The sequence below is a fragment of the Tamandua tetradactyla genome, chromosome 10, assembly GCF_023851605.1.
Source record: "Tamandua tetradactyla isolate mTamTet1 chromosome 10, mTamTet1.pri, whole genome shotgun sequence".
Classification (NCBI taxonomy): domain Eukaryota; kingdom Metazoa; phylum Chordata; class Mammalia; order Pilosa; family Myrmecophagidae; genus Tamandua; species Tamandua tetradactyla.
In genome coordinates this window covers 51942139-51959376 of record NC_135336.1, presented here as the reverse complement: position 1 = coordinate 51959376, position 17238 = coordinate 51942139, and the positions used below count along the sequence as shown (strand labels likewise).

The 17238-nt window shown below is 38.5% G+C and overlaps 1 pseudogene; it reads right to left on the bottom strand.

The window, feature by feature from the left end:
- Positions 1-12071: 12071 nt before the first annotated feature.
- LOC143647668 (gamma-aminobutyric acid receptor subunit rho-3-like) overlaps positions 12072-17238 on the bottom strand; it is a 52763-nt pseudogene continuing 47596 nt past the window's right edge.

Below are 17238 nucleotides of genomic sequence, written 5' to 3'. Positions count from 1 at the left end.
AAGTGGTAACCAAAAGAGAGATGGAGTAGCTGTACCAGTATCAGTTGGACTTTAAGTCATACTGTTTTGGGGACAAAGAAGGCCAATTTATACTGATAAAGGGGTCAATTCAACAAGAAGACATAACAGTTATAAATACAGGTGTAATTTGTTTGATTGCATTTTGCTTTATTGCACTTCACAGATGCTTTGATGGAAAAGTAAAATCATGCAGCCACTGTAAAGACAGTTCGGCAGTTCCTCAGAAAGTTAAGTATAGAATTACTCTATGAGCCCACAGCTCCACTTCCAGGTATATGCCCCAAATGGAAACCAGGGACTCGACATTCATAGCAGCATTATATGAAATTTAAAAAGATGGAAACAACCCCAATGTCCATCAACTGATGAATGGATAAACTAAATGCAGTATAACCACACTATGGAGCATTATTCATCTATGAAAAGGAATGAAGTTCTGACACATATGAAAACATGGATGAACCTTGAAAATGTCATGTTGAGGGGAATAAGCCAGGCACAAAAGGACAAATGATGGATGGCATCACTGAGATGAAATAATTAGAATATGCAAATTCATGGAGTATAGTTTAACAGTGGCATGGATGGGGGTAGGAAATGGGGTGTTAATGCTGAAATTGTATAGGATTTCTATTTGGTTTGATTGAAAGGTTTTGGTAATGGATGCTGGTGATGGGTAGCGCAACTTTGTAAACATAATTAACAGCAGTGAATTATATATTTGAATACGGGCAAAAGGGGAAATGTTAGGTTGTATATATGTTACTAGAATAAAAATTTCAAAACAACAACCATAGTTTCTGTGCAGAACAACAGCGAATCCTAGATTAAACCATGGGCTATAGTTAATAGCACAATTATAAAAATGTTCTTTTATCAATTGTAACAAATGAACACATGAATGCAAGGTGTTAATAATAGGGTTGTATATGGGAACCCTGTGGTTTATGCATGATTTTTCTGTAAACCTATAACTTCTCTGATAAAAAAGCTTCAAAAAATTCCCCTTTTCTTTTCTTGTTTATAGGCTAATTTTTTTTGGAGTCTGTGCCTGTAGAAAAGTCTGTGCCAAGCTGCATCACTTCTTTAGTAATTGACTTGGTAGACCTCCCTCTGCCAACCTCCCAGCACTCACAGGTGAGTAAAAGCTTCTGGATTTTGCCAACGACTCTTTTCCTTACAAAGATATTTTGTCACTTAATGTGTTGCCCATCAACTCTGAAATAGACCTGTCCATGATTCTTGCAAAAGTAAGATGCACTTTTGCGGGGGTACTTTATGTTCATACCCCTTGGGCTGTTTGTCAAAAAGTAAACAAATTTGTATTGAAAGTGTTTCCTAGGTGACTAATAAAAAAAATGTATTAGGTGGGCAAGAGAACCTGGCAGTATGTTGGTATATTAGTTTACGTTTTTTCCTTTTAAAATTTGTGATAATATCGAAAACAGTTTATCGTAATATCCTAATAATGACCAACTGATTGATCTTCAAGGTGGTAGTAGTCAGGAACTGATGATAGCATTAACATTTTAAAAAATTTTCAAGACAGAGATAAATACATCTTACATAAACGGCTTTTAAATATAGAAAAGGAAAATAACACTGAAAGAGAAAATTATATGCTAAAGTTATTTACAGAGATAAATGCATAAACTTTGGTGAAATAAGAATTTACCAAGTGGATCTTTTCTTTGAAATTTCAGTTGAAGTCCCCAAAACTGGAGACAGTAGTATTTAATATTTGTTGAGCACTAACTAATTTCTAGGCAGTTTTAAAAATCATTTACCTAAATGTATTAATCCACTTCAAAACCTCATGAGGAAAATAGTGTAACTATCCTTGTTTTGCAAATAAGAAAATAGAGGCACCAACAGACTACTAAGTTATTTAACCAAGGTCACAGAGTTCAAAGGAAATACAACTCAGATTTGTGTCTTAGCTAGCCTGACCTTGTGTCTTTACCTTAACACTACTGACATTGTGAGTTGGGTTATTCTTTGTGGGTGGGGGGGCTGTCCTGAGCATTGTAGGATGCTCAGCAGCATCCCTGGCCCTAATCATTAGATGCCCATGGCGCTCCTATCCCCAGCTGTCACAGCCAAAAATGTCTCCAGACTGTCAAATTTCTCCTGGAGGGCAAAATCTACCTCCCACCCCACCCCCATTAAGAACCAGTGATTTAGGGGGTGCAAGGGTAGTTCAGTGATAGAATTCTTACCTGCCATGCCAGAGACTTGGGTTCAATTCCCAGCCCATACACTTCCCGAACAAACAAACAAACAAAAAACCAACCAGAGAAACAAAATTTAGCAAATGGTGCTGCAATAACAGGATACTCACATGGAAAAAAAAGAAAAGTGACCCCTGCCATATAGCATACAAAAAATTTTTTTGTATGCCATATAGCATACAAAAAAAAAAAAAAGATATAAAAGGAACCAGTGATTTAGAGGTACTTCCCTGTCTGGTCAATTTTTTTGTGTGTAGGTTTTGCTAGGTTTTAGTGTCCAGTTGTTTGGTCAAACACTGACATAGTTGTTGCATCCTCTGGCTTGCCCTATATAATTCAGACTTGCCAGCACCCACAATTGCATGTATATATGCAGTCTCTCTCTCTATATATATACAGATACATATATTCTGTTGATTCTATTTCTCTGGAGAATCCTGATTGATACGGCAATGTCCCCTCCACCCTGCCCCGGTTTTAACCTTGCACTAAATTGCAGTTAAGTTCTACCACATTCTCAAAAGGAGCTGCTAGACACTGTCCTAAAGGACTTACTGAAAGGGGTCTGAAAAGATCCATGAGCATCAGCCACATTCAGGCTATGGAAAGAGATGACTGGAAATTTAGGAAAATATGTAGAATTAGGGAATGCATGAGAGTAGCCGATCGTCAGCCTAGTGCAGATTTCTGTAGCATTTCCCTTTCTCTCCCAAACGAAATGACAGGGACTCCAAGAGGCCACTCAGAGAGATTGGTGAGTCTATGGGAGGGTATCTGACTGGATGTTGGCTGGTCTGCAGAATCTGCTGGTCTGCTCTGGACTGCTAACAGAGAAGATTCTAGTGTGATTGGTTAGAAAGGTCTTAGATACCTGAGATGAGCCTCTAGGAGTTTGGAGATGGTATGCAAACACGGAGAAGAGTGGCTGCTTCTGGTGTGGAGGATCCTGAAGAACGAGTCTAGCTGGTACCCTTGAAACAGCACTCCGAAGAGAAACCCCGCAGTGTGGAGCTGCCTGCTCTAACAATGATTTTCATGGCAAGAGTCCTTGAGCTTCCTCTGGGTCAAGTGGTTGCTGTGGAAAGTATGTGGAAAGTAGTTGGGCTTGGACCTTCTAGAAGGTTCTCTGACAAAGACAATAGCCTAGGAGGTGAAGCAAGCCAAACCCTAGGAGACTGTGTGGTCCACTGGCAGGGGAGGAAAGGAGGTGTGGGGTCACATGAGGTCAATCAGAAATCTCAAGGCTAATTTCAATGAACTGCACAGTGTGTAGACCTCCAAAAGTTCTTTCACCTACACCCATTGAAAACACCATCATTTGCACAGATGCCACCAGGGCTAGCTATGTACTTTACAGGGCCCAGTGTAAAATGGAAATGTGGAGCTCCTTGTTCAAAAGTAGAAAAATAAGTGCCATTAAAGGACTAAAATTGAAAATGATTTCCTTTCTTCTGCAGTCTCTCTTTTGATTATTGTGGTATTTTATTTAATTTTCTCTTTAATGTTGTTCTCTAAAGAGCACAGAGATACTTTCAAGGTGAATACAGACCCTCACAGACACCTGGAGCCTGGCATTGCAACTAGGTGCCCACACATGCACGTGAGCACATGGCACCCCAGCTACTGGCTTCCCCCTTCTACTAGCTACCTCACCAATACACTGTGCCCTGGCTAGAATTGAGGAAGTCAGTCTTCCCTTCCCTTTGGCTACTGCCTAACTCACTGCGACTCCATGGGATTGCAACTTACCTGGATGGGGGCAAGGGAAAGTCTTGCCTCAGTCTGTCAGCACAGGACGGGATTGTGCACTGATATGCACAGCTTGAAACTCAGTGGGGTGTGCACCCTCCACCCCACTCCTCCTTGCAACTGTGTCCAGAACTCCACCAGGCAGAGGATAGTAGTGTCACTGGGTGGGGCAGGAAGGGGAAGGCAGGAGAGTAGCCATCCAGAACCTGTCCACCAAGGCAGCAGGAGACAGAACTGCACCTGCCAGTCCAAGGTGCATGCTCCATTGTTCATCAGACTTACAAAATACAAGTTCAAAGTTTAAATCATTAAGAATTTCAAGACAGTGACTACAGAGCATTAAAGCTAGCAGTTCTTGCATGCCCATAAAGCCAGCACTGCCTGCCACCCAGAGGAAAACAGCAAACCAAGAGAGCTAAAATTTTTAACATTTCAGTAAAAAGACTTTTGCTATTCTTTTCACTAAATCCTGCTCATCCATCCCTTGCCTCAAACCTGGTGGAATGGGGGAGGATAGAGAGAGGTATTTATTAAAGAGCAGATTCTGCCTTATCCTTGGACAAATTTCTCAATTCAGGGTTTAGGCCTGAGCTGTAGGGAGAGAAAACAGATTCAAACCAAACTTTTATACCTGAATAGATTTACATCAGATCTTATACCTGAAAATAAATTTTTATTACCAAAGTGAATGCTTTGTTTTTATCAATATACACACATATATATGTATGTATTTATTTATTGACTGATTACTAACTCAAAGCTATGATTTATTAGTGTTGTAGTTTGCTAGCTGCTGGAATGCAACACACCAGAGATGGATTGGCTTTCAATAAAGCCAATTATTTAGTTAATGTATAGTTCTTCAGAGGAAAGGCAGCTAACTTTCGATTAAGGTTCTTTCTTACGTGGGAAGGCACAAGGTGATCTCTGCTGGCCTTCTCTCCAGGCCTCTGGGTTCCAACATCTTTCCCTGGGGTGATTCCTTTTGGCATTTCCAAAGCCTGAACTGAGCTGCGAGTGCCAAGATGAGGTATGCTGAGCTTCTTGGGCGGTGCTATGTTGAGTTCTCTCATTTAAGCACCAGCCAATTAAATCAAACATCATTCATTACAGCAGGCACGCCTCTTAGCCAACTGCAGATGTAATGAGCAATAGATGAGTTTCATGTACCATTGGCTCATGTCCACAGCAACAGAACTAGGCACGTTCACCTGGCCAAGTTGGCTACTGAATCTAATTGCCACAATTAGTAACTCAAAGAACCCAAATAGCTATGGGATCTACCTGAGTTGTTAGCAAGGGGCATTAAAGGAAAAGCCCATAGAGCCTGCTTTTAGTAATTATTTAAAAATAAAGTCAGTTTCTGTTTGCACCCTGTGCTGGTTTGAAACTGTTATGTAATCCAGAGAAGTCCTGTTCTTCTAATCCAAACTTATGGGTGCATAGCTATTGTTGGGTGAGAACTTTGATCTGGTTGCTTCCATGGAAATGCGACCCGGCCTGTTCAAGGTGGGTCTTAATCTGCTCACTGGAGTCCTTTAAGAGGGAGACATTTGGGAGAAAGCACAGATGCTTGGAGAACTGACACAGAAAGCAGGAAAGAGGAAACCAAGATACAGACGTTTGGAGATGTTAAGCTAAGAGATGAAGCCCAGAGTCTGCCCTGGAGAAGCTAAGTGAGAAACCACAGATGCTTAGAGTGAAAGTCAATGGAAACAGGAACTGAGAGAGCAATTTGAAACCAGAAGTCTGGAGAGGACAGCAGACCTCACCATGTGCTTCCCGTGGGACAGAGAAACCCCAGACGCCATTGGCCTTTCTTTAAAGTCAAGGTATCTTTCTCTGGGTGCCTTAATTCAGTCATTTCCATGGCCTTAGGACTGTAAATTGGTAACTTAAATGCCCTTTGAAAAAGCCAATCAATTTCTGGTATAGTGCATCCTGGCAGCTTTAGAAAACTGAAACATACCTCCAGTGAACACAGATTATTCCATATAAAAGATAATTCAGCAATATAATATATGGATAACTCATATTAACTAAGTAGAACGCACCAGGAATTCCACATGACAATTCACTCCATAAAAGAGATAAATGATAAGATCATGATAGAATTAAGTTATCAAAATAATTTGGATACTTTGAAATGTGTTAAGTTATTTCAGCCAAGGTGATATATTGTATTAATTACTTGGCAATCAACATGCAATTATCTTTTGTACGAGTGAGTAATAATCATCTAATTACATTCATCTAGACCAGGATATTACCTAAAATAATAAAATACACTTTATTTCACGTTCAAATCCGAATTCACCCGACCTCAAGGTAAACACTATAGGGCTTCAAGGAGAGCATGTTATGGACCAACTACATTTTAAACTCTCACCCTTGTCTTTCATTTGCCTTATTTTTCTTCCCTAATTCACATTATCTTTGTAAATCACATTCAATTATTACTGTTCATTTTCATAAAATCTTTTATGCGTCTACCTGGGCTGCATACTTTATTTTTTATTTCATTTTATTTTGCACGGGCAGGCACTGGGAATCAAACCTGGGTCTTTGGCATAGCAAGCGAGAATTCTCCCACTGAGCCACCATCCCACTGCCCTGGGCTGCATATTTAAAAGCTGTTTAGCAGGTCTTGAGTCACCGTTTAATTTAAATATGATCTCAGCCAAGGTACAACCTAATTAACAAACATTTTAAGTTATTTTGGGTTTATGTGGGTGCTCCAAAAATTCACTTGATGTGTGAATTTGTGCTTATAGCAACTTTTTCAAAGTGTAAAGCACTTGAAACACCTGCATTAATGTTCTCTGATAAAGTAAGAGAAGAAATTAATGTGGGTACAAGTACTGAGTTCCAGTCTTAGTATACCTTATTCTTCTCTAAATTTGGACTTATTGAGACCTATATGTCACCTGTGCAAGCACAAACTTGTATATCAAATTTAAGGTCTTATTATTTTACAATAGGAAATGTGTTAAAAAATAGTTGCTGATGCCATTATTACTTCATCTACTTTTTGTTGTTGTTGTTGAGCTGTGCTTTTATTTTAGATTTTTAAATTAAAAAAAAATAACAAACACAAACATTCTTAACTTTTGATCATTCCATTCTACGTATATAACCAGTAATTCACAATATCATCACATAGTTGCATAGTCATCATCATGATCATTTCTTAGAACATTTGCATGAATTCAGAAAAAAAAATAGAAAACAGAAAAAAATTCATACATACCATACCACTTACCCCCTCCCTTTCATTGATCACTAGCATTTTAATTTAAATTTATTTTAACATTTGTTCCCCCTATTATTTATTTTTATTCCATATGTTTTACTCATCTGTTGATAAGGTAGATAAAAGGAGCATCAGACACAAGGTTTCACAATCACACAGTCCCATGGTGAAAACTATATAGTTATACAATCATCTTCAAGAAACATGGCTACTAGAACACAGCTCTACATTTTCAGGCAGTTCCCTCAAGCCTTTCCATTACATCTTGAATAACAAGGTGTACTTCATCTACTTTTGATTGCTTAAGGCAAGGAGTGATCAACTAGTAGCACAATTTTGTACGAGACCTTTGAATCACTTTTGTAGAAAGTAAGTTTCTATTAAAGATTGTATTGACTCTAGGATTAAAAGTAATATCACATCCTTCAAATGCTCTTACTGATAATAAAACATAGTTCAATATTCCCTATAACAAATTAAATAAGTATCAATATACTGAAAAGAAAATTATTATAATTGTCAGTGTCTTCATGAAACCTCCCTTCTATACTTGGCCTCACCACTGAACAAAAAGGATTATGATTCAAAATGGTTTCAATGCTGATGGTTCTGACAATGCTGAGCTTTAGCTGACCCATGTGTCCCTAGAAAGCAGTCAGGGTCAAGAATCCTCCCTACCTTTTTATGTTCTGTGAAATGGCCACCCTACTCTCCTACAGTCTGAGATGAGACCCACATCCACCCTATTCAATGAATATGATTCCCTTGTTTGCCTGCCTTTATAAAAATCCATGCCCCCTTTCCTTTTCTGTGAGACGTTCTTTATTAGCGAACATCCTCCCTATTGCAGTACGTGAATACACTCATCTTCTTAATTGTCTAGTACATTTTGTTTATTACAGTTTCTTTAAAAGAGAAAATAAAGTTTAAGTTCCTTGTTAAATCTGGGGAAGTCAAATTGATTGGAAAGTGATATGACTTTGAAATTAAGCAGGACTTAACTTTAATATCAAGTATGATTGAACATTCTAAAGCAGTTTACAGGGAAAGAGTAGATGGTTCAATCCCATAAATGAGGTAGTTGGAGTTGACTGTTTTGCCTAAGGTCCTGCCAGGAAATAACAGCAGCACAGGGTATAGAAATGTAATCGAAATAGCAATTTCCTTATCACATTCCTTATCACCAGTAATGGAAGGAAGCAGGTTTTCAGTAAATAGGACTGCTATAATGTAAGTATTTTATATACTAATACTGCAAGCTTAATTATATAAAGGGAATGCCTTATGAAAGCTCTGTTATGGGGGAAAAATGGATTAGAAAAATTTCTTCAGTTACAGTGCTCTATACCCCAGAGCTTTTGGGCAGATGGATACACGAAACTGACATCACAGTCTAGTGGCAAGCAGGGATTCTTGTATAGGAAATAAGTGCTGAAATTTGAATATGGTTACAAATTTTACTTGTTTCTACAATAAGTCTATTATGTTGTTTATGATGATCATTGCAACCATTATAATAGCACACAAAATGAAATAGCCCAAATATCCCAGGAGAAGATGGGATAAGTAAACTATAGTGCACTCATTCAATGGACTACTCTGCAGCCAATAAAAATTAGTTTGTAGGGAAAAAAAGTTGTTTCTGATCTGGAGAATGAAAATTGGCTACAAAATGACAATGTAGCCACCTTCCCCAATAGAATGTCAGTTCAGCTGTGGAGCCTGCAACAAACTATCAAACTGAGCTATAGTCAGCTGGCAGCCATTAACCCTGAGTGAGGCAGTCACATATGCCAGCCAGGAGCCATTAACCCTTAGCTAGGCAGTCACAGAAGCCAGCTAGAAAGTCCCTTGCATATGTGCAGTATAAAGGTCAGTAATTCAGTAACAACATGTCTGCAGCCAGCCCCAATTATGGTTATCATTTCTAACTTGCCTTATGATTGGTTCAAGATGCCTTATCTGAATGTTTCTGCATCCTGCTTTGTATAAGACCTGCAGCTGTTTGTACCTTTGTTCCGACTTGCAATGGCACCTGCAAAGCTTTGTGCCCTGCTGCGCAGCACAATAAAATGATTCAAGCCTGACCTCTGGTGTCACATCCTGTTTTGGAAGCCACTTGGCTGAAGGCTGTTCCCCAGTGCCAAAGGTGTGTAACAGCAGCAAGTGCAGGGACTGTATACATCTTTCATTGCTGTATCCCCAGCAAACAGAGCAATGTTTGGCACTTTATACGTGTTTAAATGAATAAATGAAGGTATGTACAAAGTGGTTACAATAGAAAAGTTATGAGTCATACATAGAAAAACTGGTAAGAATATATACCAAAATGTTGACTGTATTCAACTTTAGGTAAATGATTCTTCCTTTTTTCACAATTGACATTTAAAATTTTAAAAATAAATTGTATTTATTTTGTAATCAGAACAAAAAATAAAGGCAAATTAAAATATATCTTTTCATAGGGTTTCCAGAGCAGTCACTATAAAATAATTCATTTCTATATTTAGGTGTCTACAGAGCTGGCTGGTTTTTTTTTTTAATCTTAGAAAGCAGCTTATTTTTTTGAAATCCTTGCATTTTATCCAAGTTTATCCCTCAGTGAACAATCACACACGGTCTGTTCAGGATTGTGATCAGGAAATGAAGTGAAAATCGAAAGGACATGTGTCTGCCACTCATACATTTTTCTGTAACTATAATTTCATTCTTCCTGAAATAAGAACAAAACCAGAAGCCTTGCTGCTCGCTGGTAGAAATGAAGCTAACAGGAACAGCTCTGTCCTTACAGTCTTCACGAGTCATGGATTTGAGAAGAAAACTGTCTGAAATCCTACGCACTTCTTCTGAATGCTCTTGAGTGCCAAACATATTTTATTTCTCAATGTTAGACATTTATTACTGAAGAATGCAACGCCTGTGTTTCTCGGCATTAACAAAAGTTACATTTGATTGGCCAACAGTTGTGCATTAATAATTCCTCAAGAGGAATGCTGAGTGAATATGTAGTGTGATAGAGACCTATTCTTCTAGCCTCGGCTACTAAATGTGTTCTGTAGTGATGTATTTGTACTGAAATTGTGAAATGAAGATGCTCAGGGGAAGCATTAGGAGTCCTGAATGTTATAGCCCAAACTAGTTGAAAAACAGCAATATCTGAAGAACCAGAGTTGGGAGAAGGGAACTGTATGGATTTATTCTGTTCTTTTGTATATTTTTCCTTTAAAAAGTATCTGTCAGATACTTGAGTACATCAATATCCAAAATGTTAATCCAACTGTGGTATTCTGCTTAAATAAGAAATACAAATTCCCCCCAAACCACCTAGGATTAATCTGTGTTTATTCTGAAAACATAATCCTACCAAATTACTATCCCTATTGAATCAAGCTTAAAAACTATTAAATAAAAGTCAATCTAAAATTAAATGGAGTATTTTAAGTAATTATATGAGCGCAAATTTGGACACTTTCCTAGTAAAATATAATTCTTAGAAAATTTTGAAAGAATCAGAACTGTTGCATTAAGAAAATAGAATGAAGTATCCCAAAAGTAGCCTTTTACTTACTAGACAAAGAATTTTCCTTTTAATCTTTTGCACTCAGAGGAAGATACGTTTCTAGAACACTGTGATTTACACTAAAGACCCGGAACCAAGATTAGGAAGGCAAACAATAAATAGTTGTCTCTACACTGGGCATAAAATAATTCAAAAATTTGTTTTGCTTTATGGTAAAATAAAGAAACTACACAGAAAGCAATATACCTTCTAATTTATTTCCCTTAATTCAATCACAACAATCAAAATAGAAAAGAGAATATTTCATATTTCCTGCCAAAGGGCTTATCTAAAAGTTGAATCTTTTCCCCAGAATATTCAACACAAAAGCATGTACACTGGTGATCTGCAAAGTGAATGCTGATTACTGGAGATTTTTCTGCTAAACATTTATTTAATGCCCACTTGACCTGATTTCCTTGATTCAACCAATGTTAGTATGGATTACTATGGGATACATAAATTTCATTCAAGTTTTTATCCAATGCCATGTCTGGAAGCATCTTTAGTTGTTTATAGAATGAGTACCCACAACCCTTTGCAGATATTCTTTTCTTTCTTTTTTTTTTTTTGGTATCCCCTTTTCAGAACTCACACAACACCATGTACATACCTCTATTTTAACATCTATCACATTTTTAATAGCTATCAGGTCATTTGTTCCTGTTAGGCTGTGAAATCACTTTGACAGGAGTGTTATTTTGTATTTTTAACACTTAATAAAGTGCTTGGCACATATAGGTAATCAATAAATATTTGTTGAGTAAATAAAGTAAATAAATAATAAATAATAAGTAAATAAATAAATAAAGACTTGATGGGAGGTGGGGGAGGAAGGCACTTTACTGGAATCTCAGCTGTGTGAATGTGCATGGTCCCAGCTGGATGCTGCAGAACATCTGTGATTTCTTCCTTCGGAAGATTCAGGTCTAGATAATCTGGCACTTGGCAAGCAATAGAAGCAATATCTCCTTGCATTATTGTAACAGTCCAGCTTTATTAACTATAGAGGATTTACAGCTAGAAAGCAAGGGGGGTCCAGATAAAGTCATTACAAAACCCTTCCCTGTAGAAATTGCTTTTCCATGATACACATGCCTTTGACTTATTTATTGAGGTCAAAGTCTCCCAGGACCTTAAACTATTTCCTAGATGTAAAATCGGGTCAATTCTCTAATCTTCTTTGAAGCAGGAGTCATGACTGCTCACTCCTAGTTCAGTCTAGTGCTGTTTAACTCATATTTGAGTTGTTTTTAAATTATTTTTTAACATAATCTGACTTCAAAACAATTTTATATATTAGGAATTCTTCATCCTTATATACCCCTGTAAAAAAAAACAAATTAAATATAATATACACCCTGGGAAATAAAATCCTAGAATACGTATCAACAACTTGACTGTTTTCTAGAATGATTCTACCAATATGTCCTAGAATTTTCTTCTCTTTAATCGAGATGAATCTGTGCTGGGGCTACCTACAGATCTACCGCTCATGGGCTCCTCATCTGAATGTAGAGAAAAGGAAGTCTGGTCCACGTCATGGAAAGAACCATTGAAAGTCACGGCTTGAACTGCATCAATACTAAACATTCCAGAAATCTGTCAAAAGACTTTTGTTAGTAAGTCATGAATATGCTTTTATGACTAGAAATTACAGTGAATATGTAAACAATAAGATCGAACTAATAGAGAGTTTTAATAAATGCTTATTTTAAGAAATAGAAGCCTGTTTTTGCTTCTGGTGTTTGACTACAAGTCATTTTAATAATAAATGGAAAACATCATCTTAGAAATCCTGATTTTAATAGGGATTTAGCAAGATTTATGATTATTTCAGTAAAAATATTTGAGCATCATACAAATAAATGTTACTCAACTGTAATGTCCATGTTTTCTAGTTTAGTCCTGGTCTGACAGATTGTTCCATCCAATGCATGTTTACCCAGAAGGGAACTTGGTTTCAAGTTTCCCTGTTTGTTTCTGAGGAGTATGAATTGTTTGCCATAACTTTCTGAGTTGAAGGCAAATTCGATTTATTAGAACATCAAAATCATCCAGTTGCATTTGCTTTTCAACTCATTTTTCCTCTTTAGAGAAAACACAGGAAGTATGAACCATGCTTTTTTTATTTAATAGCAGAACAGTATTATCTGGTGATCTATCTATGCTTAAATTGGAGGTAAGGGTAGAGAATGATTTTAGTTGTTCTTTTAAAATGCAAATTAAGTCAGGCCTTCCCATTTTTGCTGCAAAGCATCTATGAATGATGCTTACATAGTCAAATTAAATAACCTGAGATGGGCTTATATTTCTGAAGGAGCAAATGATCAATGCTTTCTGCCTCCAGTGTCTTAGAATCTAAACTAAAATTTTCCTTTAAGGTTTTATTCTGAGGGAGATAGGGATTCTCAGTGGTGTAGAGCTATGTCTAGGAAGCAGCTGTTACTAATTGCTTTCTGAGAAAGCAAAATCACATTTTGATCTATAGGGAAGTAGAAGAATGAACAATTATGGAAAGGCTACTACTGGATGAAATTATTAAAAATTCAAACTGGAGATTGCAGAGTAAATTCTGCCAAAATATATACTTGGTTCATAGCAATTTAGAAACCTAATGTTTTACTGAATTCAAAAGAAATGGAGACTCGAATGCAATAAGTTAACCAACCAGGTGACCCATATATGACTTATATTGTCTCCTTTGGTTTAATTTTAGGGATTTTCCATAATATAATGAAAATGGGCAAAACAAACATGATATGAGATCAAAACTGAATAACTAGCCTCAGATAGCTAGTAATAATAATAATATATTCAACTCTTGATCTGAGGATGGAATGAGCTATGTAGTTTCTTCAGTGGTTTCCCTCGACACCCAGAACACTGCTGAGTCATTTCACTGACCATCTGTTACTACATTATTATTAACAAAAAGGTCATTTGTGTGTTAAAGAAGATATATCTTCTTTGTACAGCAAGGATGTCATTTTCTTTCTCCATTATGATAATCTAAAACTATGTAAATAGATTCAATCTTACAGCCAATTACTGGCAGCCTCAATTTATCAGTATGCTGCTATTTTCTATATGCTTGTAAGTTGGTTGTTCCAACAACAGTTTTAGAACTGGTCTTTAACTTTTCAGTCTGGCCTTCTCATAAGTACATGGCTAAAATATATTGTATCTAAACTACAGATATAACTGTATTATATTGGTATAATTCAGTTTTAGACTGAATCCTGGAATTAGGAAAACGTTTGGATGAAGGGATAAGGAAAAAAATGTTTTCTCTTCCTTTTGGGGAAAGATCAGCACTACACACACATTTTAAATTGTATTAGCTTATCTTTTTCCATGACTCTTTTTATTCTTCCAGCTCTTGGTACCTAGGGGTGGTTGAGATGTGTGTGTGATTGTGGCGGTGTGAGGAAGACACTGAGTTTCCCTCACTTCATGTTTTCATGAATATGACTAGAGTCATATTCCTTGGCTTTCTCATCACCCTACTTTAGGAGTTTGAGAGAAGGAACTGGCACATGTGGTTTAACTCCATTTGAGTCCTCCCTTTGGGATCTGCATTGGTGTCCAGGTCTGTTGTCTGTAATCCGGTAAGGGGAGATTGTCCCCAGAGGGAAAGTCCTGAATTGTCTAGGTTTGTCAGTGACCAGGAGAGTAAGTATATATAATTCAGTGACAAAGTAGACTAGTGATCTAAGCCACATTCTCCAAACTGATTTATCAATAATAAAGGTAGTGTTCTAGTTTGCTAGCTGCTGGAATGCAACACACCAGAAACGGATTGGCTTTTAGTAAAAGGGGATTTATTTTGTTAGTTCTTCAGAGGAAAAGCAGCTAACTTTCCACTGAGGTTCTTTCTTATGTGGGAAGGCACAGGATGGTCTCTGCTGGCCTTCTCTCCAGGCCCCTGGGTTTCAACAACTTTCCCCGGGGTGACTTCTTTCTGCATCTCCAAAGGCCTAGACTGAGCTGTGAGTGCTGAGACGAGGAATGCTGAGCTGCTTAGGCTGTGCTACATTGTGGTCTCTCATTTAAGCACCAGCCAATTAAGTCAAACGTCATTCATTGCAGCAGGCACACCTCCTAGCTGACTGCAGTTGTAATTAGCAACAGATGAGGTTCATGTACCATTGGCTCATGTCCACAGCAACAAAACTAGGTGCCTTCACCTGGCCAAGTTGACAACTGAACCTAACTACCACATGTCCACCCCTTGTCAACTTGGCAATTACACGCATCACCCTAAACAATACTAAGGTGCAAAAAATTCTCTTCAGGCTGTGGACCTGTGAATTTCAAAACAAGTCCGGTGCCAATATGCAAAAGAGGATATTCACAGGATACAGGTTTTCATTTCCATAGGGAGAAATTGGAAGAACACAGATGTAAAACCTGTAGGGCAAATACCATTGGATTTCAAAGTCTGAAAGTCATTCATCCTTCGGCTTTAGAAAGCAGCAATCCCACCCTTTCCAAGGGCCTATGCAGTGGCCTGCCTCTTTCCAAATCAACCTTGGGGAACATCGAGGAGACCACCTCTCAGCTCCACTCTCTCCAGGCATCAGGGCCACCCCTGAGCTCTCTGCCATTTCTGGGGCACACACTCAACCCCTCCATGTGGTGGCAGCCAGGCTCTCCCAGTCCCCCAAGGAGCGTGCTATGCCTTTTCCAAGGCCTGAGGCTGCACAACTCTTCCACTGCAACAAAGTGGGAGGCTCATCCTCGCCCTTCAGGGTAAACTCACCCTCTCCATGTATATGGGTGGGTCCACTCTCCTGGTCGAGGTTTCTTGGCTTCAGACCCGAGTTTCCATGGTTCTTACTCTGCAAACTCCAATTTTACCCTTTTGTGTCCTCCTTTGCCAAGATTGGCAGTGGTTTCATTTACACCAATAGTCTCTTTAAGCACTCCAGGACTTATTCATCAATCTCTTCACAGTTCCTCCAAAGTCTTCCCCTTAGCCATCCAAAACACCGTTCCAACATATCTGGTATTTGCAAACTGCAGCAGCACCCCACTCTCTGGTACCAAATTTGTTGTAGTTTGCTAGCTGCTGGAATGCAATATACCAGAAATGTATGGCTTTTAAAAAGGGGAATTTAATGAGTTGCTAGTTTACAGTTCTAAGGCTGAGAAAATGCCCCAATTAAAACAAGTCTACAGAAATGTACAGTAAAAAGCATCCATCCAGGGAAAGATACCTTGGTTATAGAAGACCAATGAAGTTCAGGGTTTCTCTCTCAAGTGGAAGGGCACATGGTGAACATGGTGTCATCTGCTAGCTTTCTCTCTTGGCTTCTGGTTTCATGAAGCTCCCTGGGAGGCGTTTCCTTCTTCATCTCCATAGGTCGCTGGCTGGTGGACTCTCTGCTTCGTGGAGCTGCAGTATTCTTTGCTCTCTCTGAATCTCTCATTCTCCAAAATATTTCCTCTTTTATAGGACTCCAATAAACCAATCAAGACCCACCCAAATGGGTGGAGACATGTCATCCCTTAATCCAGTTTAACAACCATTCTTGACTAAATCACATCATCCAGGGAGATGATCTGATTACAGTTTCAAACATACAGTATTGAATAGAGATTATTTTACCTTTATGAAATGGGATTTATATTAAAACATGGCTTTTCTTAGGGGGCATACTTCCTTTCAAACCAGCACATTCCACCCTCTGGCCCCTAAAAAGGACATGTTTTTCCCATATATTGTTAATTTCATAACAATATCAGAAACCTTAAACATTTCAGTAGCAAAACAATGAAGTACAAAATTAGAGACAGTATAAAATCTCATCAAGTCAGTTACAGGCATGGTCTGTCCTAAGGCAAAATTCTCTCCATTTGCTCTGGACCTTTGAAAACTCATAACAAGTTATATGCTGCCAACATACAAAGGAGGAACATTCATAGGATACATATACACATTTCCACAGGGAGGAAGGAAGACAGAGGTCACCAGACTCATACAGTTTTGAAAACCTGTAGGGCAAAGTCCATTAGAATTCAAAGTCTGAGAATCATTTATCCTCAGGGCTTTAGAAAGCTACAGCCCCACCCTTTCCAATGACCTACGCAGAGGCCTGCCTCTCTCTGAATACAACCTTGGGGGACATTGGGGAGATCACCTTTTTGTCGGCTCCACCCTCTTCCAGCATTGGGGCTGCACCTGGGCTCTCTGCCTTCTCGGGGGCACATGTTCAACCCCTCCATGTGGTGGCAGCCAGGTTCTCCCCAAACCCCAAGGAACATGCTTGACCCTCTCCAAGGCCTGAGGTAGCATGACTCTTCCACTGCAATGAGGTAGAAGGCCCATCCTCTGCCTTTGGGGCAAACTCACCCTCTTCATGGACTTGGGTGGGTCCGCTCTCCTGGCCCAAGGCTTCTTGACTTCAGACCTCAGCCTC